The sequence below is a fragment of the Pempheris klunzingeri genome, chromosome 18 (genome assembly GCF_042242105.1).
Source record: "Pempheris klunzingeri isolate RE-2024b chromosome 18, fPemKlu1.hap1, whole genome shotgun sequence".
NCBI classification, from domain to species: domain Eukaryota; kingdom Metazoa; phylum Chordata; class Actinopteri; order Acropomatiformes; family Pempheridae; genus Pempheris; species Pempheris klunzingeri.
In genome coordinates, this window is record NC_092029.1 from 13,543,036 (window position 1) to 13,564,263 (window position 21,228).

At 42.6% G+C, this 21,228-nt stretch overlaps 1 protein-coding gene across 2 annotated transcripts in view; it reads left to right on the forward strand.

The window, feature by feature from the left end:
- LOC139218085 (protein eva-1 homolog A) overlaps positions 1-21,228 on the forward strand; it is a 66,489-nt gene that overhangs the window by 33,867 nt on the left and 11,394 nt on the right. The window contains exon 1 of one of the 2 annotated variants that reach the window (XM_070849621.1): positions 8,618-8,686. The exons of the other annotated variant lie outside the window; for it this stretch is intronic. The gene's annotated coding sequence lies outside the window, so the exon portion shown is untranslated. Of the gene's footprint in view, positions 1-8,617; positions 8,687-21,228 lie in introns of those variants that run through there. 2 annotated transcript variants of the gene reach the window in all.

A 21,228-nucleotide genomic window follows, 5' to 3' on the forward strand; every position in this document is an offset into this window, starting at 1 on the left:
GCAAGGACAACGCTGCCTGAAGGTGTTAACACATTTAAAATGTGTCCCATGATGACCTGAGTGCTATTTCAGGGACTTTTGCAGCTTGTCAAGTGTAAAATAATTCAGGAAACTGTGTGTATAAATGTGCATGAATATGTTTATGGGTTGGTGTTTGGGTGTGCTGCACACACACGCAGGCATGAGTAAATGTTTAATTCACACTGCGGACGCTCTCTCGGCATCAGCTTGCCTGTGATTTATAAAGCCATCAACCCTCTGAGCTCCAGCTTCTTCCTCACACAGCCCCAGGGGTGGACTTGCTGCTTAGCATTAACACAGCAGCAAATGGCCCAGAACCTGTCATCAGTCTCCCAGCAGATCACACACACTCCACGCAGCCGCCACTGTCAGGCTTCATTTACATCTACTCCCCCTGCAGGAAGTCCCAGGGTTTGTTTGTTTGTCAAAAAATACTTTAGCCAGGAGCCCGATCGCGGCTCTAAATTTTTTGACATCTCTGTATTTTATCATGATGCTTTTGGAGCTGTGAGTTCTGTCTTGCAATTTATTCATAGAATAAACTTGGAAATGTTTACCCCCAATGTGGAGATTGATGGATGAGTCTGCTTGCGGCACTTTTTTGAAATAATGGTCCCTTTGAAGATTTTCTCTTGCAATGTTGCCTTGGTTACTTTGTCAGGGTTTGACCTAAGCCTTTTGAAGCTGCAGGAATGGGAAACTCTGCCTCTTTACAACATGTATCCATCTGTAGGTTTGATTAAAAAAGTTCTGTCCTGGCTGATGTTGTCCACACAGTGTAAGCACGTCTTTTTGGTCATGTGTTGCTATAACAGATGTAGGAAGGGTCCTGTTGATACAGCTTGCTCAAGCAGACCTCTGAGGCCTGTCCTGCAGCCCCAAAATATCACTCTTCCTATCTGCCAACATCCTTCCTCTGCCTTGAGGCTGAGGAGATGCAGCCTGAAGGAATCCTGCTTCTGTGTATTTGTACCATAAAGCACGGCTTTATTAACTTTATTCAACAAAATACTAACTTTATTTAACAAAATATGATTTACCAACCCCCATGCTGATCAAATCATACTCAAAAAGCATTTTCTCCTTCCTCTCCTCCTTCCTGTGTCAGTCCCAGATGCAGGCCTCCCTACCCAGAGCACAGCTCTTTTCCTCCCCTGAGAGGAATTAAAGCTTCAGACTTTATATCACGATGAGGAGGCCTCTCTCCTAAACTTCTCTCCAAGGCTGCCCCTCAGGAGTGTTCACTGTGGTGTAATGGATCACCCTGAACAAGCCACACAGCTTCTTTTCAACCACGCAGAGCAGACTTGCAGCGGGATAAAAGGCTCTGGAAAGCCTAATGAACAGGTCTAATTTCTGAGGAGGAAATGGATTAATTGTGGCACTTAGATGGTTAACATGGGATCTGGTTTTCAAGAAGGGGTAGGGGGTGGGGGGGGGGCTTGGTGGAACAAGCAACTCAGGCATTTCCAACCCTGAGGTTCAAACCTCAAAATGGAAATTGGATCCCTAAAAAATCCTAATGAAAGTATAATGAGCCCATTAATATCCTATATGTGCTTTCAAATATAGGACAAGTGCCACGACTGGGCTTTTGGACCGGATGCAAAAACAAATTTAGCTGTTGATCTGATTTTCCACTTACACTCCCGCTGAAACGTTACTATAAATCAAATGGAGAGATTATTTTGACAAAAAGTCTTACCTCAAGATTTGTCTAGTAGCCATTCTGTAGCTTTTGATCACGTCATGCAGTCTTTATTAGCAGATTTGACATGAAATGACAGATGTTCAAATTTACAGTTTTTTTTCTGAGCACTTAAAGGTCTTTTTTGTCTATTGTAGATTTTACGTTGAGATTCAAAGTTCTTGACCTCAGAAAGACAAGTTAACAAACTGGACTAAGCAGATTTTTCATGTCTTTTGGATGAATTCATTTCCAATTCTCCCCAAATTCAGGCGTGTTTGATTTCTTTCTATACCAAGAAAACTCAACTTATTCAAAACCTACAATATGTTTTTTAATAATGGACTCACAGGTCAGTCAGAGAGAGTTGAAGAGATGAACCCGATTCATTCATTGTTTTAATTCCATTATTTTACTGTAAACATTTGAACTAATTTAACAGCTGTTTCAGTTTCCACGCAATACTTGACAAAAAGTCATATTACATTTCTTCTAATGTAGGCACAGTTGTGAGTAATATAAAAACAAACATGTTACATATTATAAGTATGTGCCTGTCCCTTATAATTAAAGAAAATGATCGCAGACAGTGTCATATTTATATGCCAAGTAGACCACTTTGATTGAAACGAACATTCACGCTACTCACTGGTGGTTGTTGAAGGTAATTTCATGAAATGTACTAAAACGACACTGTCACATTATACCAATTATTAGTGGTATTATATGTCCTTTAGCAGATAGGATACTGTAGGGGCTGGTTCCATTCATTCTGGTGAAGATCACACTGTAGAAACTAAACTGCAGAGGCTGACGGAGGTGAGGTCAGTGGACTGTATGGGTGTTTTTAATGGACACAATCCGAGCAGCGGAGGCTCTGGCTGCCTACATGTGGCCTGGGGGGGCGCTGATTTAGATGTAACAGGGGAAAATGGTGGAAGATTAAGATGTAATTCAGAAACTGTGGGGTTTGGATTGGCCCAATAGGTTATGCAGACATACACTCAGACACATAAACTCAAATATACATGCACAAAGATATTGAGGTACACATGTGACCGCTGGAAGCCGCACTCTCCTCCAGCTCCCCCGCGCACATTCATGTCATTTCAGCAGAGGAGACTGTGGGGAAGATGTTTATTTTGGCTCAGTTGCGTTGAGCTGCAGTCCAGGCAGACAGGCAGTAGCTGCTGCTGGGCCCCATCATTCTCCCTTATAGCTCATCCTATAGCTGCAGGGCTGGAGGTCAGGCAAAAACACACACATTTGTACCGCAGTGTAACAAATTTCCAGTATCTCTTATCTGACACATACGAAGGTTTGCCCACACAGTTGGAACATGTCTGTTTTCAGGTACAGTAGGCTCAAACTCTTTTCTTGTCAGCACAAGGGGTGGAGTTCCTCATCTCTAATCTAACCTACAGTATGTGTCATAGTCACTCTCTAGTCAGGTCATCACCAAAATTTGGGGCAGTTCACTGACAGTGGGCCTCCTTAAACCCCTTTTTCAGGACCATTATTTGGAAAAATGGTGTAGATTAAACATTAAGCTACTACCAATAGATAGATAGCAAAAGAATCCAGTAGAAAACATATTGGGGTCTGCTTAGCTCATTTTTGTCACTGAATCAAGTATTTTGTGCTCTACATTTCATCCATATGCATATGTGTGTGTGTATCACAAAAAAATGGCCAAACTTAACTCTCAAATTCTCCAGTGGTAACGTCAGAGTATCCTGGCTCTCTTTGCATCATTATACAGTACATGACCGATCCCACCCACGGAGTATTTTATTAGGGTAAAACAATCCAAGACCCAGGAAAAGGTGTTTAAAAACAGTCTTTGCCCCACATGTGATCTGTAGTGTGTCTGAGTGAGTTTAGTGAGTGGAGAAGCAAGCAGAAAGGAATGAAGTGGCCCCTCTGAATGCTCTCCAGCCTCGTAACACAAACCTGACTCTGCAGAAACCCTGGAATAACAGCCGCAGCTGGCACTCTCAGGAACACTGCTGCGAGAAAACACACAGCACGTGACCTCACCTGACCTGTGTGTGTGTGTGTGTGTGTAACGGTGTGTTGCATTAAAAGTTGTGGTGGTTGGTTCAGCCGATGCCCATAAAAGGTTCTGAGCTTGATCCGTATAACATCATCTCTGCTAAGCTCTCTTGTCTCTGTATCCGCACAAACACACTCACACTCACACTCACACACACACTATCAGGGCGTGGCCTCCGGAGCACCACGACTAATATGGGGGGAATTTTTGGCGGGAACGCACTGTTGCCATGGTGATTTGCTGATGCAAGCATGTTCGGTCAGCTGATGCCTGCTCACACCGTGTCTCCTCGACTTTCATCATTTAGCAGCACGCACACATACAAGTAGTATTAAAACTGGTTAAAACACACCTTAACTCTGGTTGTTTTCCCTCTTTCAAACGCATACACACTTGGCTACATGTAGTGTGGTCATACTTTACAAATCTAGTTTAATACCCAGTCCATGTGGTCACTGGCCCCGGAGGAAAGTCTCTAAGAGGTTTAATTAGATTAAAACACAGCTTGAACAAAAGGTGTTAAATTCCCTTTTAAGTTCACACAACTCTGATTTTCCAGGTTCTTTTCCTTTTTTGCTTTCCTCTCTTTCCCTCCCACCACTCACAGGTTTCACTCTTAGGCTTTTTCTCTCTGTGTCTCCCGTCCTTTTCCTTCTCTCTCCCCCTTCACTGTTCTCCATTTCCTCGTCCGTATCAGCCTCACAACCTGTGAACCTCTGCCTTTCATCTCATTTCTCTTCCTTGTTTTCCTTCTGTCCACCATTTCCGACCACGCAGACAGCGATAGCCTAGAGGTTAGAGCTGGAAGTTGACTAGTTCATGCCCCTGACTGAGGTAATTACTTATTGAGTTATGCAGATACTATTTTCAAAGTGCCTCTAAGGAACCAACAGAACCGTCGGCTGTTCCCAAGTTGGTCTGTGCCACAGAATTTATTTCAGCTGCTGCGTATAGTTGCATGTATCACAAATCAGACTCCAACTAATTCTACAGGCTGTTGCTGTAAATAACCTGTGTTTGTACCAAAGGGTATGAAAGTGTGTTGATTACTTCATTATTTAAAATTAAAGACTGCACAAGTTTTAATTGATTATTTCTATTAAGAACAAGATTAGTAAAATAAACTATGAATAAACAGGACTCACAGTGCTCATGAAGAGCATTATTTGTAATTCCATCTAGCAAATTCCTCATGTGAAAGAAACTTCAGAAAAACTGGTTTCTGAATAAAATTGCTAAATCACATTAAGAGATTCATTGTCAGGACTTCTTAATCATTTTGCCTGGTTAGTGTTAAAAAACTTCCACACAGACTTGTATCTTGCCTCAATATCCTGGAATAATGTGAGTTAAGAGTGTTCTCAGCACTGAGTCATTTTCCTTTTCCCCTGAGCCAGAGGTGCAGGGTTTTTACATCCATCGCTATCCACTTTGGCTGGTGTCATGGTACCAAAATCTGTACAAAGTGCCTTTAATGTAAACAGAGAGAGAGAGAGAAAAGCTGGAAACGGAAAGTAGACTGTGTGCCAGCCAGACGCTTTGATTCCACCATCTACAGACTGCTTAGTGAACAGGAGGCAACAAGAGAGGGCTGCGGTGATACAGACAGATAACACAGGTAACTGCAGCGTGATAGGATGAGTGCCAACATCCTCACTGGGTGTGATGAACTCATCAGCTCTGTTGGCTGATGTCAAAATGTGCATCATCATCTGTTAACCAAAACAAGATGGGGCCGTGCAGTGATAATACTGCACAGTGTTTCTATCTTGTGGGTTGAAGAGGTTCAGTCACCGAGAACCAAATGTACAAATAGGAAATGCTTGAGTGGTACTTCTACTTCTACTCCTGTATTTCTTCACTCCAACACTAAAACGTATACAAAAACTTTGTAAAATATGATGAATGTTATGTTAAATAGTTTAAAGTTATCCAGCTACAAGAGTAAAATGCTGCTTGCATGCTGAAATATAAAGAATGATAATCCAGTGATCTAATATATAATAGTATAACACTGCATCATGCCATAGATACATTTCTTGCTTTCTCAGACTACTTGTTTTTTTTTTTATTTTATTCCATTGTGGATGTATCTATAAGTCCTTGTCACGTGTGTGTTGTCAGTGGCAATAGGTGTAGATTTGTAGTTTAGACTAAATTATCAATTGATTATCTGTCTGAATAGTGCAGTGTATTCTAATTTGTAGAACAGTTACTTGTTAGATATCTTTCCTGCTTTGACTTTAAAGTCTCATGACATGATGATGATAACCAACGTCCATATTCCCTCCTTTCTGGCTCAATACTCACCACTCAGTCCCACCTGACCTCTGTGGCACTTTTATAGGGGCCATAGGTCTCATCAGGACCGGTGTGTATGGGAATGGGATAAAGAGGGCCTCACAGACAATCATTTTGGGGTCTGTCGCTCTGCTGCCATTAGTCAAAGCCACTTATGTCCAGCCCCCAACATAGGAAGCGCTCTCCAGAGCAGAGGAATGTTCTGCATTTGGCTTTAGGCTGTTTGTCTGTTTTAGAAATGTAGGGTAATAGGATGGATAGCATGCAGTCAAGTTAACATTAATGCATTCACATGTTTGCACCCAAACACCCGTATGCACATGTACAAACAAACCTGCACGCAGAAGAACATGCACAAATAGATTACACAGTACATGCACAAACTGAATGCACAAACAGCGTACACACAAACACACAAACATCTCCCCCCCGTCCTGTGGTTTTTGCTCGGCCTGTTTTCCCAAATGAGCAACTGCTTCTTTGTTGGGCTGGAAACTGCAAAATAAGCAAAGCTTAGGACCAGAACTCGCTGCCAACTTTGTCAGCTTCACGAAGTTGTAAACTGTGTACACTACTGTTGTCATGTCACTGTGCGCTCACGGCGAAAACTACTCTCTACTCTTTTTTTGTGATCCATCGTTCTTGTTTTCGTTTGTATGTAGAGTGTGTTGAATCAGGAGTGGAGGGGAGGGGAGGGGGGCAGACTAATGCTTTCCAGTCTGTGGCTGGTTTCAGTTTTCCTCCTGCGGTGGACGAGGACAGAGGGAGAGGAAGAGAGAAAGGGAGAGGGGAGTATTAGTGTGTGAGTTGTGTGTGTGTGTGTGTGTGTGTGTGTGTGTGTGTGTGTGGAGAAGCAGTCTAGGGGGTGGGAACCAAGAGGAGAAATTCCCAGGGCATCTTAAGCTAGAATTATAGTTCTGCTCGATACATTTAAATGTCTCTGTGCATCCATGCAGAGAAGGGTGTTCTGGGTAACTACAGGTTTCTGATGCTCGCAGAGGAGTCAGTACACACACACCTCCCAAATCATTTTGTTTTAGCTTTATTCATAATGATGCGTCATGAATATTATTTGCAGCCAGGTGGGATGCCTTTATACTAAAACAATATATGGAGCTCATTCTAATCTAGTTTTAGCAGCTTTCTTGTTTGAAGAGGATTGTGTCAATATATTTCATGAAGAAGTGCTATGATTAAATAATTCATTGATTAATTCAATTCAATCATATTCTACCAAACTACAGGGAACAAAAAGCTCCTTCTCTAAACATAACTTAAAGCAGCAGACTGTGGTATCGTGTACGGATCTCGTAATGTCTCTCCATGAAGGTTAAGGTGGAACACAATGGCAAAATGCTTCTCAAATCTCACTCTGTGTTTCCAACAAGCTGATTGGTTCATCTAACTTCCTGTCAAGAACACAAAGCAGAAAAATAAAAGCCCTGATCACATTTTAGCCATATCTGTAAAACATTTTTAAAAATATGTCTGTTTAAATCACAATATGTATGTCGTAATATAGAACACTTTCTGGTAAATCAATTAGAAAGAAGAATGTCTGTTTTTAGCTAATGTAACAAATTTAATACGCAACCAGTCCGAACAATTGACTATATATATATATATATATATATATAAAGCAGTGTTTCAATAAAGCAGTCCTGCCTCTAACAATGCCCAACCAGAGATATTAGAGGGACAGATACAAAGTTATACATGTATGTTGTCTAATGGTACGTGTGGTTTTATTGTCCCACCATACTGTGCATGTTCACTTATATGCAGCCTGGAGCAGCAGATTTCCAGTGTGAGCTGAATGAAATTCTCAGGTCATTTCCTGGAGCAGCTCTCTGACTTTTTTTCCCTCCCTCTCTCTCGCTCTCTCTCGCTCTCTCTCTCTCTTGCTCTCACACACTCATAGCCCTCTCCTCCTCTTTTGCTTGCCCCTTCCCTCCCCTCTCTCCCTCTCTCTGACTGCTCACTCACATAGAAGTGGGCTGTGTAGGTGAACACTACACATGTCCCTGCTTCTCTCTCTCTCTCTCTTGCTCTCTCTGTCTCTCCTCAGTCGCAATCCCTCGCTCCCTCCCTCACCACCTCATTCTCTCTCTTGTTCTCTCCTGCTGTCACATTCCAGTTGTCTAAAGCCGGGTTTAACTTTCTCTCTCCCTGAGAGTAGGAAGGAAAGGAAGACTAAAAGAGAAGCATTAGAAAAGCCTTATTCTCTCTGGATGAGGAGAAGAAAAGAAGAGGAAACTCTCTTCATACTTCATTTGGCTTAAAAAGGGGGAGTCACCATAAAGGAGCATACCTTCTTAAAGGGGCAATCCTTTTCTTTTCTTCCCTCCCTCCTTCTTTCTCTTCCTTTTTTGGGCTGCGCTCTCTCATTCTGGTCGGACCCACGGTGGACTATTCATATGAGCGCTTGTTTTCACGGCAAAGCTAGTCCCAGCTCTCCTGGCGGGACGGAGAGGAGGAGGAGGAGGAGGAGGAGGAGGAGGTGGAGGAGGAGGAGGAGGAGGGGGCACTGTTTGACAAGCCAGACAGACGCACACAAACACACGCTCAGAGAGAAAGTTACTGCCTGGACCCCAGAGGATTTTCCATTCAGCAATGTGTGTGTAAGTGTCATCTCATCTTCTGCCTGAACACGCTTTTAAACCTCTCTGCTGTAGTCTGGCTACTTTTGCCTGTTGGTTTCTGTGCTGGAACTGTGCGTTATTTGAGAAGTGGGATCGTTCCTCTTGTTTTTCCATCACGAGAACCGTAAACTCTGGATGTTTACTAGTCATTTCTCTGCATATTTAATCTGCCGCAAGACTCTTGTTTTCACCTTTCGCTTGTTGTGAAGTTTAAATGCCTCACCCTGTGTTGCTCTCAGGAATGTCACTGCCGCTTCGGAGCTCGCTGTGAGAACATGTGAGCGGATAAATTGGTGTGAGCGTTAATTATTTGGAGGATGGCCTGTGTGTGTCTTGGGATTCCTGTGAAACACGAGGAAACAAGTGCTCAGGAGCTGAGAGGGAGATCTGCCAGGTCGACTGGATTAGACTCTGACAGGGAACTGTGGGTTTCACGTGCGGACAGATGAGGCAACTGAGAAACAACTGTGTGAGATCACTTAGATACAGACAACAGTGCTCACATGACTAGACTGATACCTGACAACTCCCCACTCAGTATTGGTACCTTTAACAGGAACAGTGAAACTCTTTTTTTTTTTTTTCATGTATCCTCCCGTGTGTGTGTGTGTGTGTGTGTGTGTGTGTGTGTGTTTCCATAGATGGTCAGTGCTTTTTTTTCTAATGAGCTGTTGGTAGAGAACAGACTCTGCTGGCAGGAGTTTGACTCCACTGTAATTAACCACACGGTGCATAATACAGTAAAACCAACAGGGGCAGCGGGTCGGTCACAGTGTTAATACGGGTGCTGTTTCAGAGCAGGCAGCAGGGTTGATCTTTGAAAGTAAAATGTTTTTAGGGCTGAAACAAGCATTTATTTTCATTATTAGTTAATCTGCTGATTATTTCCCTGATTAATCAATTAATCATGTGGTCTAGGAAATGTCAAAAAAATAGTGAAAAATCAATTAATGGACAAATCATTCCAGCACTAATCATATTTTACTGCATCTGGACTCATTGGTCTGATGATATTTGCTAAGGCTGAGTGATACAAAGAAATTATTATCAGAATGAATATCACATTTATCTCCAACATAAGTACTTTCAATACCACTACTAATCTATGACACTTTATTCATTGTGCTGTCTTGCTTTTTATGCCTTTGTTTAGGTCAGAAAAGGAATGCTGCAATTCAATAAACTTGACTTCATCGTCATATAAAAGTCTGTAAACTGAATCGTTTTATGATGGATGACAGAGTTTCGTGAGTTTCTGTCATCTGATTCTCAGCTCAAAATATGGTTTGTGTTTAATCCACATGTTCGATGGTAGCAACGTCTCCCGCGATTCGTCGTGTGTTTTCCTGCAGGCGCCTGCCTTGAGCTCAACACAACTGCAGGCTTAACTCCCAGAGGGTGCGCGCACAACACCTAAACACACGTCACCCCCTCGTAAACAGGACCGAGAAACCCAAGCAGGCCGCTTGCGCCGGACAATGCCGCAGTCAGTTCCTGTGCACCAGAATGACAAAATTGCTTAGATGGCTTCCAAATGGCGTGTGTGTTTTCCTGCCTGTTGTGAACATGCGTAGACAGTGGGCCTGTGCTCCTGCCTCTCTGTTTTGCGGGACTGTAAGTGTGCGAGCCTGTTAGTGTGTGCACGCATCCACACCTTCTTCTCCCCGTCAGCCAGGTTTCCCTCTAATTGACACACTGCCGTTCCCCTGTAGCGCCAGTTTGCAGCGCCGGCCCGGTCCCTCCCAAACCACAAGGGACTCTTTGTTTGTAATTTATGAATTAGTGTGTGGTTTAGGTTACGAGAAGAAAGGGCAGGCCAGAGGCTGACGGTGCAGGAACAGGAACAGGAATAAGTCCAGCCCGCTCCAGCGCTCATTTTGACTTGCTGGATGTTAACTGGCTTTTGTTTATTATTCCAGATTAGCAGTCTGAATGTCCTCTAGAGGGGGAGGGGGAGATTGAGATGACAGTAGAAATGATTAATGGGGAAGATGAATGGACGTCTCTGTCTTTCCCTCTGTTTTTCTTCTTCGGGCTTTTGCACCCCTTTCCCCACACACAGAGATGTGACTTCATGTTTGACAACGCTGTGATAATCTGTGTAAATCTGCGTCCGGCTATCAGATAAGGCTGCTCAGTTGTAATAACATAAAACAGAGAGTGCGGAGAGCCATACCTCCTCTCTCTCTTTCTCCATCTCTCTCCCTGCATCTTTATAACTTCGTACAGCTTCATACCCCCCTGCCTGGAACTCTCTTTCTGCCATCAATTGGCTTCCTTTTTTCGCTCTTTTTCATCAAGTGGTTTTATTTACTTTGTCTAGTCTGAATGGAACCTGGCGCTGTACTAAGCTTTGGCCTGGTTCTCTCACAGAAAAGCAAAGCTCTCTTTCCTCTCCAACCCCCATCTTTTTCTTTTTTTTCCTCTACTCATGATTTGATTTTTATCCTTTTCTTCTCTGTTCTCTGTTTTTCAAACTCAGCATGCATTCCTAATGGCTTCAGCTCTCCTAGAGGGGTGTTTTCTTTTTTCCTTCCTTCCTACTGCCCTTCCTTCCATCCCTCCTTCCCTTAGTCTTGCTCTAAAAAACACTACTAAAATAAAAGTCATTTTGAAGTGTATGTGGAGGGCGAAGGGTCCCCTGATAGCCAAAGCAGATGTGCACCCCACCAAAAAAACTTCCTGGCATTCTTCAGCACCACCATGCAGCTGCTTGCGGGGGGTGCTGGGGTTCTCCTATCCTATACTTCCCCACACCACCATCTCAGTAACACCTATACATCCTCATACCATTATCTGTATGGCTGTTGCCCCAGATCTCCTATCTCTCTCCGCATTGACTTGACCCCTGTAGTAACATAGCTGCCAGGGACCCCCACTCTGAATTATTACACACCACAAGTCTTTGTTAACAAGCTGGCTGCAGCCCCGTACTTTATAGTTCAAATACAAGAACTTTTTATTTCCTCTTGGGCCAATTCTTTTTGATTTGAAAGGACCACATTTTTGCAGATAGTCTTCTCCTGGAGCAACACAGTTTTATCGCTCCTCTGATGTCTGTGTATTGCCCAGACTGGTTCTGGATAGTGGGATGGCTGTGGGGAATCATTTATCTCCCAGCTAGATTGCAGGGGCAAGTCCCCTGGATCTTACTAGATTTAACAGGTCAGCGAGGTGGGAGAGGGAAAGAAGAAAAAAAGACGGCTGAGTGTCGTACACATGGGACCTTGCACAGAAATAAACACATGAAGATCCAAAACACGGACTTGCACATTCACTCTTGAGCCGCCGGAAGATACATACCGAGAGCTAGAGATTAGAGAGAGAAACAAAGCAGGAAAAGCATTTATCCCAGACTTGTTTATTCTCATTAACGCATTTCTAGTTTCAAAGCCAATTCTGGTTCAACAAGCAACTTCCACGAGTGTGATGTGAATACTTGAAACCAGTGCATGTATACTGAGGATGGACTTTTTAGTGAAGTATGAATATCTTGTGTCAATTACCTGAAGAGATGAACAATATTGTCATATTCATAGATTCTGGATCTTTGAATGGGGAGGATTAAATGTAATTTACAAATTAGTATTCAAAGCAGAATATTTCTATATGTCTTAAAACATGTCTGCGGGGATCTTGTTCATGTTTGTATCTGTCTTTGTAAGTCTTGTTTGATGTTGCAGTGATAACAGCTACATACAGTAGAGTGGTAGCCGCAGTAATCAGATATCCAGAAAGCATGTGTCCAGTGAAGAAGTCTGAAGAACTTTGGACCTTGAACCTCTGGAAGGGCATTTTTCAGCAGGCTTTCTGCCTTTTAAGTTGCCCTTTAGCAAACCATGCTCACCCAGGAAAATTAATTTTCTCTCCAAAGCATGCTGTTCAGGGTGAAGGACGCTGCCCCTCTCACTGTGTGTGTGTGTGTGTGTGTTTTCTGAGATGTGCTGGCCTTAGAAGAACCTTTACAGTTAATTAAACCAGAGCATTGCACCATGAGGAGAGCAGAAAAAGAGCAGTGTTCAGGTGCATACCAACTGTGTGTGTTCATGTCAGTGTTTTGCCAAAGGTGTGTATGTTTGCTCACTTGCCTGTCCGGCCAGGCTTGTGTGTACCAGACGTGGGTCGACTGGTATCTGCCAGTAACTGTGACCGATTTAACCTGCTCGGGGTAAAAATGGATGCCGTTTGTTGCTGCAATTTGTAATGGGGGTTTGGGTGTAAGAAGCACTGTCAGAGGCAGTCAGGCTGCTGTTCTCCTCACAGGGGCTGGCATGGTGTAGCATGTGGTGTGTTTTTACAGCCCTCTCTTTGCTCCCCCCCCCCCCCTCAGCTCACCCTGCCTCACCCCCATTAAACTCAATTTGTTCTGAGAGGCAAGGATCGCTCTGAATCCAGAAACATGTGCTGCACGGGCATAAGAAGGCAGAGAAACTTGATTTAAGGTAGGATTTAGTAGCGTAGTGGGAAAAAGAAAGAACTGTTGACTCAGAGGGGGAGACAGAGACTGGCAGAGAAGAATGAGGAGACATTTATAACGTACATTTTTACCTAGTTAATCACCAAAATATAGTTTGAATGTTGGTGTGCTTTGGCTAACTTCCCAATAACTGTACTTACAGTACTTTTTACAACCTAATTAAACTGAGAGAGAGAGAGAGAGAAACAAAAAGAGAGACAATGACAGTGAGAGGAGGAGAGACAGAGCCGTTGACTCCTCATTAGAAGTCTGGTGACTTTGAAAAAGCCCAAACACTCCTAAACAATCCACAGAGACCTCCAATAAAGGTTGAAATGTTATGCAGCAGGATTACAGGGTGTAAATGTAATGAAGACTCAGAGTCTCAATGAAGAGACTTTGAGAGGAGGTTTCTATCTAAACATGTGTTTTAAGTTGGCCTACATTTGTTCGGTTTCAATATACAGTAAACATGTGTTTGGGGTTGCATTGCCTTAGTAGTTTTATTACTGCTGTATTTCAGGTTTTAGAAATTAGCAGGCATGCTTAATGATGTCTGTAGATTTTACAGCCCGGGGTTTTTGAATGAAGCGTTAAATGACTCGCTGCAGATGCTCAGCAGGTTTTCAGATGTCTGCTGGTTGACGGACGAATTTCTGCTCTGATTTGTGTAAGTGATATCTAATACAGCAGGGAGCTTTTAGGGCAGAATTTTATCTTATTGCTACAACTGAACCTCAAGAAGTGTAGGCAGTATCTATATACAAATAAAATCATGACTGATGTTGGCTTGAAGTACGCTTTGAAGTATACTCAGTGCAGGTGAAAGCCATGGTTACATGTAACTGAGTACTTGTATAATGATATTTGATATGCAGTATATGTCAGTATGTTTCTATTAACAATGGATGGTCTTTAATTCATTTTTCTTGGAACAACTAATCTTATAAAATGTATAGCCTAGTTTAGATATTCATATTGCAGTAATATATCTTAAAAATCCATCTTATTTGAGCTGCAGGTCTTAAATTAAAATAATCCACTTGGAATTTAGATGCATTACATGCTCAAACACTAAACAGTCAAATTAATCGATTGCACCTCGTATCTTGTAGAGTCCCTAACTGAAAACTTTTAGGGACTGTATAGACGTCACATGATCTGACATGGTCTTGGCATGAGAAGCTTCATGTTGATAAAGATCTGAGACTTGAGATTCAGAAAACACAGAATGCAGAGCTCAAATGAGCGTGATGGATCACAGCCTCAAACAGCCAGGGTCAGTGCTTTTATCAGTGCGTTCTCTGTGGAGGGCGGCCTTACTCAAGACAATAATGATCTCTGATCGCTGTTTTCAAAGGTCAAAGGTTATCTGTCATCAGCAGCTGATGGGTCAGTCCTGTGTACCTGGCAAAGGTCAGGAGGTTATTTCAGAGGAAGTCAACTTAACAGGTCATCTGTTGAATGTGTCTCATGGTGTTCAGGTATCTCTGATCTGTAACCCCTTTTAGCCAAAATGTATATTCATGTTCACACACAGTTTTCCTCTGTGCAGCAGGATTATTTCTCGCACTATGGTTGCACACACATTCAGTTTTACTTCCAAATAAAGTGGTTTATATAATCAGGCATAACATTTACCAGTATTCAACATCAGCTTAGTTTAGCTTAGCATAAAGACTGGAAGGGGGAAACAGCTAGCCTGTCCAGTGTTCAGTGTTTCCAGCCTTTATGCTAAGCTAAAAGGCTACTGTTGCTACTGCAACAGTAAAACTTCAGTATATTGTCTTTATTAAGCTCTTCTTCCAAACTTTTTTATCATGACATCCCCTCTCACTACATTGTAAATTTAGCACTTATATTTGTGGTGTCAGAGTTCATCGCAGCTCTTGAATATTATTCCCCGAAGGCTGAAAATATGTTCTCACCCATTGGGATGTGTCCTCCAGTCTGTTTTAAATAGCGCACAGACTGTCCCAGCATAGCCCAGTACAGTAGAGCCATGCTGGGCTGTTATTTAAAAATCTCCCAGAGAACTCCATCACTCTGATCTCGAGCCAGAGCCCACTGATCTAGCCTCCAAACACCACCACGGCCTCAGTCTTCCTTTTCCCTCCAACCGAGGATGAAGGGATGATAGAAGGAGCGATGGAGGAATAAAAAGCAGGAGGGAAGCGTTCTCTCTGGCCTTCTTTGGCATGCTTTTTTCCTGCTTTTTTCCCCCAGCAGGCCATCTGTTTCCTGTCTGCAACATGACACCGGTGCCCGATTGGGTTCTGCTACTCTTGAGGTGTGTGTGCGCTATTGTAGGGTTTATGATTAGCTGCTATACTAATGCAGCTAGTCATTTATGTCGGTACAAACTGGCCCATGTGCTCTCATGTGATTCAAGTGTGATATAGCGGACACGCTTCACCCGAAGTGTGTGGGAACCGCTTGCTTGTGTATCATTGATTCATATTGAGGATGCTCAGTGGCCAATGTGGTGTGGCAATGAATTATTGCCTGTTTCAGCCATATAGAATCATGCAAATACTGTTTTTTTAACACTTGAATGTATGGGACAGTGTGAAATAATGCTCTTTGTGTCTGTTTCTTAACTAAGAAAAATACTGATGTCTTTATACTCAGCAAAGAGCAGGTAATAAATATCCAAAATCTTGCTTGCAGTTGTCTAATCAGGTATATAGCATGGTAATTCTGGCTGGCTTGGTTTGACCAGCGTTAGGACTTATGTACGCTTGAGGGGGGCAGTCTCTCTGTTTGGATCTTGGCTTTTCTCCACTAATAACAGTAATAGAGCTGGCTGGATGAGCCGGGATAATCCCCTCTCTCTTCTTTCACTTGCTCTCTATGAAAATGAAGGAGGGAAAGTGAAAGTCCATTGAGCATTCAGCTTTACTGTAAATTCAGTTTTTGTTTAAGCAGTAAGCTGGCATCTTGGCATTTGACAAGCTCAACCAGCAAATGAGAAAAATTAGACTATCCTGTACATTAGTTAAAAGTAGTTCTGTCTTTTGCTTTTTCACTCCGTCCAACCCTGTCAGATGGGAATTTTCCACCCCTAGGCCCACACTGAAAAGCTGGACGTCTCTCTCTGCCAGGGTGTTTGTTTTTAATCGATGTGCATAATGACGTTCGTCAGCTAAAGTGAAGCCAGACCTCCAAGTTCTGTTTGTTTAGTGAGTCCACTGTGGATCCAGGCCTCCGTAGGTCTGGGCATAGCCTTAGCCAAACCAGACAGATTTTGGGATGCTACTTTTATGGAATCCAAAATTTTGGTAGCTTGCTGATGGAAGCAAACATTCATCATTCATCATCTCATCTCATCTCAGTTCAGAGTAGGCCACTTGAAAGTGTGAGGAGGAGGAGAAGTTGCTTTCCAGTTGATTAACTAGAGCTTTTTGTCATTTCATGAGGAGTTGCCGTATTGTTTTCTACATAACAACCATTTAGGTGGAGTTAATGAGCAATTTAGCTCTGTTAGCATAGAAAAGCTGCAGAAATGCAAATGCGTTCTCTGAGATGTGTCGATAATGGATGAATACATTTAACAACAACAACAATAAAAGTTCTGAGAGAAACAGTAGACATGTCAGAACAAGGTTGCAATAACTACAAGTGATTTCTTGCATGATAAAAGTACAAAGAACTTTTAAGGACCCAGTCTAAGGACCCACAGACCTGCTTTAGAAATGTTACAGACGACCACATGTTATATGTTTTGATGACAAGATTTCTACTCTTTCATTTGCCTAATAAAACGCCTGGTAACGTTAATATGACAGTTGCCCTATAAAGGTCAGTGCTGATGGATTCATGGGTGGTCTCATACCTCATAAAAATCCTTTTAGTTTTAACTCCTCACAACATTGGCCTTTTCTTGACCCTGCTAGAACAATTTCACAAAATACTGCATCAAACTTTAGATTGCATGACATGTTATTGTGAAATTAGTATTATTCATTAGCATACATTCTAGTAAAGTCAATAGCAGATATTTACAGGAATAGTTTAACATTTTGGGAAATACAAGAGTTAGATGAGTAGATTGATACCACTCACTGTCTGAGGTGTAAGTATGTAGCTGAAGTCAGGAGATGGTTAGCTTAGCTTAGCATAAGGGCTGGAAACAGGGGAAACGGGTTGCATGGCTCTGTCCTAGCAACTCTAACGCTCACTAATTAATCTGTCATATGTCATTTGTTTAATCCTCTCAAAAACCAGTCTTTTAATCTGTGTAAAAAATTACAATTTGCTGTTTTACAAAACGTACCGATCTATTTCTTGGTTCCTGTTTGCCTGAGAACCACTTCCAGCTAATCTAAACTCTCAGTGAGAAAGGAAATAAGTTGATTACTGTAGATATTTGTCTGCATGTTCCTTGTTTCTAAATGTCATTCATATTCCTCAACCTATGCTTACGTATAGTATCGATATAATGGACACAGTTATTTCGGACTGTTTGGTTTAAAGCTGATCTGTCTGCACCACCCCCGGGGAAAACCATCATTCTCCTTCTCTCTTCCTGTCCTTCCCTTCCTCCCACTCCTACTTCCTGTCGTCTTCTGTCTCAGGGTTGAATATATGTTCTGGAAAGGTGTTCTGTGTAATATGTGTGTGAGTTAAAGTGTCAAGTGTTGACCTGTGTGTCAGTGTATGCTTGTGTGAGTCTGCCTTATGTCAAATCTGCAGCAAACCCCCCGCAGCAATGCGAAGAAAAAAAAAAAAAAGTGAAAAAAGACACAACCATTGCAGGTCAAATTGCATTTTCTAGCTCTGTAAGCCACAGTTGGCCCACTGTCGGAGGGTTTCTACAGCCGTTTGATACTGGAAAGATTTACAGCACAGCTGGAATGACAATACTGCAGGCTGGGCTGGGGAATGAGAAGACAGATCTTCTCAGTTGTGATATGGGGTTGATTCCTGCAGGCTATAGAGTTATTTGTTACTGTATTCAGGGATGAAGTGATAAGGACTGGTAGATAAACTCTACTTTTTGTCAGCTACACTATCCACCTGCCCTCACCTGCATTCCTGTCATGGTTAAGTTTATCTATTTTACCTCTCAAAATCTATTAGTGTTAAATATAGAAGCGTTCATTCAAAATGAAGAAACAGTTGATGCTTCATAACTAAAGCATCAAGACAACTTGTGCTCAGGTGCAGATCAAAACAGCTGGCCCAAGAGCCTTTAGAGCAAATGAACCATAGATCTGATCGAGTACGTTGATGGTCACTCTGTGGTCAGGTCTAGGTGGTCACATGAGGATACATAATCCAGTGGAAAGCAAACTGAGCGATCTTTGAATTCCCAAAAGAAACTGTGACAAGGAATCCACTCTGAGGGCACTAACAGGCGTAGATTATGTGTAAAGCCTCATGAGTGCTGCACAAATTCTGTTTTAGAAAAGTGTTTTATGTGCGTCCACCCTCCTACAGCCCTGGCTGCACGTGCGAGTTGTGTGTCTGCTCGTGCCCATGCAGGATGTCTAATTGAGACTTGAGGATTTAAGAGATAGTTTGTAATGCTGTAACTCCTTTAGCTCAGTTTCATTATCTAATCACAGCCATGCGGCTCTGATGCACCCCAGGCGCTTCAGCCACGGCAGCAGGTGTTTGTTTTAAAGACTGTTGTAAAAGTGTCTCTGGCAGCCTCTGTGTATATCACTCCTCTCTTTGTCTGTTCCCCTTTCTGTCTCCACTCTTAACCCCGAGGACATGCATCTGCATCTGTTGTGGCTCAAGCTGTTTTAAGACCATGGCTGAGTTGACAGGGGCAGAAGAAGAAGACGGGACACAGACTGGATGTAACAGGAAATATAGACAGCAGAACAAACAGATAACCAGCTGTACCCAGAAAGTCTCCGCAGTGGGCGAGGAAGTGCCAAAGCCTTGGACCCACATGGGGACACTTGAGTTTCTATGTCATCATCTATGGACCCCATGAGTGTACTGTTATTCATGACGGTTGTGTTCACAGTTGCAACATTATATGTTATATATTACTGGTGCTCCTGTATGCCAAGAAACCCAAGACGTAAGGGGAGGAAGGAAAGGAAATGTTTATGGAATTTCTTCTCCTCTCTTTTCCTCTCTCATCGCCCTTTCTCTTGATCACAAACAGCTGCTCAGCGTAGCCTCTGATAGCACACGCTTACTAATGTCTATTTTCAGAGTTGGTTCTAATAATAGCCCGTAGCAGAATAATGTCAGAAGTCTCCTCAGATGAGACGGGTTCAGTCCGGTCCAGTGTACGGACTTGGCTTGTCAAACCTCAACTCCTTCAGCAGTAAGTAGCACCGAATATCAAAAATTGCCTGAATCAAACGGTTGCTCCTATTCATGCACTTACATACATATTCTTATAGAAAGCTACCAAAAAAAGTATAATTTTGGTATTGATACTGCAAATCATGTATTAACACTGTTCGAATCATCACAAAATTTCAAATAATGTCAGACTCAAGTCCAACATTGTAGTAGCAGACTAAACAAAAGGTGTGGGTGAATGTGTGTGAGTGTGTGTGAGTGTGTGTGTGCCATTTGTGGTGATAAGACCGATGACAGACTAATGCTGACCCAGAACTCACCGTCATTATCTCTGCCCAGGCCTGACCGCTAATACGGCTCAGCACCCTGTCAACACATGGAGAGAAAACATGCCTCCCTTCCTTATACACACGTGAATACGCCAACTCCCTCATACTTTGCTTTGGTTTTCATGGGTCTTGTCTCTGTGGAAGAGGGAAGGTATAACTTAGACAGAATATTGCCGGTTGTGATTCACTCTCACTTAAGGTTCGTCTAATTACCCGACAATGACGGGGCGCAGAAGCTCCTATGATAGACAAGCGTTATATGAGGCAGGTGGTAGTGTTTTACCGAAATGATAAAGAGGGAGCAGTGGAGCGCATTAAATCATAGAGCATATAATGACACACAGATGCTGAAACAAACTCTGCGGTGTTTTTTTGTTATGGCTATATCCTCTGTGATTTTGAACAATGGCTTGTAATCTAATCTAGTCATTTCTGGTGTTTACTGAAAAGCCACTGTGTTATGGAGAGGGTCCTTAACACTGCATGTGACTCAGAGGCCACACTTTCCTCCAGTGTCTTGACTATCCTTACTCTCTGTGGTCACACTTACTGCTTTAAATCATGACAGTGTTTACTGTTGCAATCTTTGCACTTCAAATGTCCAGTATGTTGAACTCAGTGACCTCCGTTGACCAGCCCCAGGGTCGCTGTCCGTAGCTGAAAGCACGATTCCTGATAGCCATCAATAAAATGCCACATCAGTAGTGTAAAGGGCAGTCACAACATTTGCATGGACACAACAAGACAAGCAGCCATTATCTGTACACCTCTCAACTAACTACTTTAACAGAGTCAGCTTTATCAAAGAGGCCCATTCAACAAGTTAGGTGCTGACCTCGGTGAACCGCATGAGGATTCTCTGTTGTCGGATGGAGGGAAGCACAGATTCTCATTCTTAACTGACTCGATCTCTTCTACACGTTCTACATGACATCTCTAATAACATTTTGAGATTTTTAATTTATCGCCGATAAAGAATGTTGAATTCTCGCTAAATGTTGACGTCTATAGTAAACTCTAAACCTAAGGTTCACTTACTTAGCTGGCCCTGAAGCTTTTTGCCATACGCACGGCCTCCTTTAGTGAGTGGAGCTTGCTCAGTGAACTGTTAAGTTGTGATGGAAGTAAGGGATCCTTGAGTTTAGATTTTTCGACACAGTATGTATGATTTGTCAACATTTGGTTTTCTTAATAACGGCTAAAATCAAACTCCTATGTCTATTTTGCTCGTTGTCTTCTCATCGTGCTTCCCAGCTTCCCCCGCATCTTTCTTATTTCACACTCATGTGACTTTGCTGCCATGGACAATAGACGTGAGTGATTCGCAAAATCTGTTTTTCATCCAATACGAAGTAATAGCAGAGCCAGAATCACAGATGCTTTTGATGATTTAAACTGACATAGATACTACCATGCTAGGGAGAGCAATTATGAAGTGAACGCATCAATATTAGGCTAGCCCT